The 4,783-nt window shown below is 50.1% G+C and overlaps 1 pseudogene; it reads right to left on the bottom strand.

Moving 5' to 3' along the window:
- Positions 1-2,174: 2,174 nt before the first annotated feature.
- LOC108490561 lies at positions 2,175-4,344 on the bottom strand (annotated as a pseudogene).
- Positions 4,345-4,783: the final 439 nt, after the last annotated feature.

The raw sequence follows: 4,783 nt of genomic DNA, 5'->3' as shown, positions 1-4,783 counted from the left end.
CAAAATCCGCTATTCACATCAGAGGTTTGAGCATCTATAATGATTCTTTTTACAGTAGGTGGCAGTAAAGTATTTCTAACAAAAAAATGCCACATTGTATTGATTTTTATTTTTTTAGAATTTCATACCTATATATAATGAAATGTGATCATAAATAACCCCCTTCCCTTCCTCCAACTCTCCCAAGTTCTCCTCAGCATGCTGTCATCCCAACTTTTGTCTTTTTGATAATCCACTATGTCCAGTTGATGCGGCCCATATTTCATGTGTGGGGGGGGCATCCATGGGGGCATGAGCAACCTACCAGTGGCCACCTCCTCAAAAAATAATCCTCAGCTCCCCCAACACCTATCCATTGTCTATAGTTCCTCAGTGAGGGGTGGGGCCTAGCATTCATCCAGCCCATCTTTATACCACATTGGTTTTTGTGAGGAGTGAAAATGAATTGTCTACCCCAAGTCTGTCTTCATTCTCATCCAAGCAAAGGGAGAGGCTGAGTGTCCTGCCAATGCGGAGGGAAGAGGATGAGGGTGAGAGTCAAGCCATGACTGGAAAGTAGCTTGAACTAGGATTCTGCATCTGAAATGTTCACATACTGCACAAGGGCCTCCATGATGGGGACGAGAGGGGCGGACAGAGAAAGTGCCATTTGTTCCTTGTTATCTCATTCTGCCAGGCTCTGGGGAGGGACAAGAGGGAAAATAGCATTCCTCAGTACAAAAACAGATGATTGAAGTATGTTCATTCCCAAAATGGAGAGGATAGTCTACATGGCCACACAGTATTGATACTGAGGAAATGAACATTGTAGTGTGGGAGCAACATGGAGAATTTGCAGATTACAATGGATCCTCAAGCGAAAACCAATGGGCCTCAAAAGCCCTGAATACTATGAAGTCCTAAGCCATAAAACATGGGCCAGAGATAAATGTGCACATGCACAATCCCACTGAGAGGAAGAAGGGCGGTATCCTTGTGGACCCTGCTGACAGGACTGGTAGGGAGGACCAATGGTCATGAGCAGTGGACAGTTCTTACCTCTATGCACCCTCGGGCACATGCATCAGAGTTTGATGAAACCCATGAAGGAAAAGTATGAATTGGCTTTTTTGCAGCACTGCAAAATAAATTCATCTGAAGATAAACTGTCTTATAAAAGGTCAGAAGTCACTTTGGATCTCATATTTAGCCAGTCTTGTAAAAAGACTGAAATTCAAATAGCACAGTTTTTGTGTATACTTTTAATCTGGAACATTTGCAAATTATGAAACAGTTAGTTGTTTATACAACACACTTGACATCTGACTCTGGCACCAGTGGACGTGAAGTTGTTAACTCTGGAGCTGTAGGCTGGACTCTGTGGGGCCCATTTGGGGCCACTGCAGCCTCTGGCTGTGACCACAGGCTCAGGCAGGTTCCAGCACCCCAGCCCTTCCCTCCTGTGGCACATTTTACAGTCACCAGAATGAAACAAACCAAGACCTGGCCCTAGCTAGTCAGGGGACAGGACTTATGCATGATGATACACAGGGAAAACTTTCCTGATGACCTCCTGGCAACCTTGACCAAACAGGACACCTGAGCCTCAGCCTCCCCAGGGCCCTATCTAGCTGCCTGGCAGCTAGGAAGCGGGTGGAGAAAGGAGGCACTCGGGTGGGACCGTTCCTGTCCTTTACAGTGGGAGCTGTGTAAGGATCCTGGTACTGGCTTGAAGGGAGGAGGAGTTGAAGGATTGGAGCTAGTCCTATTTTGGGACAGGCAGATAGACAGGGAAAGCACTACTGATAAATAATAATGGGCATACTAACATATTTTTCTTGGTCCAAAGTAAAGGCTTGGGGACCCTCTTAAGCCAGCAAGGTCTCCTTCCAGTCAACTAGCTCAAATCAGTCTAGTTAATATCAAGGCCAGGCCTGGACACACCATCATTTGAAAATAGAAACCTATCAGCTTTCTTTATGTAATATGACTGATCCAAAATTAGGAAAGGGAAACCCACTAAAACTATTAGAAGCATAGACCCTCCCAGGGAAGAATGGATTTCCGTTTCCCGTGTCATCTCTCCACTGTCAAGAGCTTCTCTGTGTGAATGCAAATACCTAGGTGAATCTTTATCTTTCAATAAAAGTCTGTTTCACTGCCACTCTCTGCTGGTTTGCAGTTTTTCCTGCCTTTTAATTCTTTAATTGGCTGAGAAAAAGAACCTGTCCATTAGATAGTAACCATCCTCGAGCCAGGGCCAGAAATAAGGTTAACATCCCAGGCATTGTGCAGGGGCTACTGGCTGCTGAAGTCATCATGCACCTGTGCTTGCCGGGGGGTGGGTCCCACTCAGCAGGCCAGGCCTGCCTATTGGGTGCGGGTTTGCCACCGGCTCTTGTTCTGCTTGGAGGCTTCTCAGGACCGCAGAAGCCAGAATGTGTGGACTGCCGATTGGTTATGTCTGGCAGGACCACCATCGCCTCATTGAACATCTCTCCAAGCAGATCTCAGCAGCTTTTGTAGAGATCATCCCCTACCTACACTCCCTCAAATGGCTCTTCAACTTGCTGAAGTGGGCCTCTTCACTCTGCAAGAAGTCCATGATGGACTGGATAAGTTAGTTTCCTCTCCCAGAAATTCTCGGGAATTAGGTAGGCTCGTGGTGTGGGTGTCAGCTGGGGTATTTTCATGGAGGTGTGTGGTGGGGTGCAAGGGATACAGGCTGGGTGGGGGCTGGGCAGGAGACTAGAGAAGCCAGGGAGGGCATAGCGTGCTGACAGGAGATACCAGGCCTGGTGAGGGCTGGGGCAGGGCGGGTGATGTGTCTGTTAGGAGCGCCAAGGTGTTGAAGCCTGGGGGAAGAGGCATCCTCCACCTGCAAGGGCCTCGGAGTACTGGGAAGTCTTCCTGGGCTATAGGACAGGGGACGAGTCCCAGGGGCCTTCGGAGCCCTGGGGGTTCCTTGAGGGTGCTCTGTGCCAGAGCTACCCCCTCTGAGTGTCCATTGAGGATGGTGGGGCTTCTGGAATTTCAGTTTTGCTCAACGGGGCTTTCAGGGACCTGCCCAACCCCAGGGATCTGTGTTATAGGGTCAAGGGGATGATATGGCCCCAGGCTGCTCAGAGACCACCGTCTACTTGACGACCTTAGTGGAGCTCTGGTGTCAGTAAGGGAGAGACAGCCATTGAGGTACACTCGGCAGCTTCTCCACGGTGAGGCCACCACGCTCCTCATCCACTGGGGGCTAGGGCACCCTTCTGGCACTCCTACTCCCCTTCGCTGCCCCTGGGGTGGGTGAGTTCCCTTTCTTGCTGTGACTCCTGCCCTTAGCTCAGATGGGGCTGCAGGGGGCATTGCTGGGCTTGGGCGTTGAGGAACCCAAGAGAGGGAAGTCCTCCTGCTAGAAGGTGTTCCTGGCTCATGTAGGGCCAAGATAGGTAGGCCAGTGCGTCCCACAGAACCTGGGATGGCCTCTGTCCAGCAGGAGGAAGTGGAGGCACAGAGACCTGGACGTCTTTAACCTTGAGCTTGGGAGTAGGAGGTGGAAGGGTATTTGGGGAGCAGCAGCCACTGGGCCTGGACATGTGGCTGAGAAGGTTTCTTGACTTACAGGACCATTTGTTGAAGTTTCCTTGGGGCCTGGGCATTCTCTCTGAGCCTGGAGCAGACACTGGGGTCCTCAGGATCTCCGCTTGGACTTGCCATTTTCCTTCCGGTCCCTACTCCTGCAAGCTTCCTCTCGCTATTGAGCAGCCACAGAGGCCCTCATGGCAACTCCTACAACTTGGTCCCCTTCTCATGTGCCTCCAGCATCTGCAGCAGCCCGCCTCACAGGAAGTACTTCTCCTGGAAGTGCCCTCTCAGTTACACACGACCACAGTCCCGGTTCCCATTGGAGTTGCGGAAGTGGCAGGAGTAGTGGTCCCAGCACCAGTACTTGAACAGCTCATTATTTTCCAAGTAACACTCCTCACAGAAGTTACATAGGGAATTTGCCCAGTGGAATGGGCTCTCAGAGTCATCTCGAATGCAGTGCTGAGTCAGGTCCTTGCTAGAAAGCTACTTCACTCATGGGAGAAGATCTGGAGTTGCTTAAGGTACAGTTTGTGGCAGATCTCGACAGTTGTAGCACATGCTGCTCCAAGTCCCAGAAGAGTCCAAAGGGATAGCAGGGGTCACTGTGGGCAGCAGGGGGAGCCGTGGGCATGTGTGCTGCAGCAGCTGCCTGTAGAATACTAACAGCTTTCCAGATGCATTGTTTCCTCTCATGCTAAGGCGGAGGGATGGGGATCGTGCCAAAGGCAGGGGCTTCTTCCCAAAGACCACCTGGAGTGGCTCCTCCCGGCAGAGTCGAGTGCTCATAGAGCACCCACATCTTAGTGAAGCAGGGATAGCATGCTGGGTGATTGCAGTGGTCCAGCACCTGGCCCCCAGGTCCCTGAGCATGCCAGCTGCCCCTTGGTTCTCACTAACACCAGCTACCGAGACCTAGCTCCTGCACCCTTGGATTGGCTTTTTATGGAGAAGCATTGATCAAATGAGGGATTTGAAGAGGCAAATGGAGGCTATTGGTAGGGTAACTGATCTGATGACAGGGACTTGGCTCATTTGGGTATAGGTATAAAAAGAAATTCATACAAGATATCTCTACATGTGTGTGCTTCAGAAAAGAAGCTCCTAGAGGACATGGTAGTAGAGGAACCAGGAGAATGTAGAGAAGAAACAGAAAGAAAGAAAAAGAAAGAAGGAAAGAAAGAAAGAAAGAAAGAAAGAAAGAAAGAAAGAAAGAAAGAAAGAGGGG

The sequence above is a fragment of the Nannospalax galili genome, unplaced genomic scaffold, assembly GCF_000622305.1.
Source record: "Nannospalax galili isolate Female #2095 unplaced genomic scaffold, S.galili_v1.0 scaffold632, whole genome shotgun sequence".
NCBI lineage: Eukaryota > Metazoa > Chordata > Mammalia > Rodentia > Spalacidae > Nannospalax > Nannospalax galili.
Note: the sequence above shows the minus strand (reverse complement) of the source record. Positions and strands in the feature narration are given on the sequence as shown.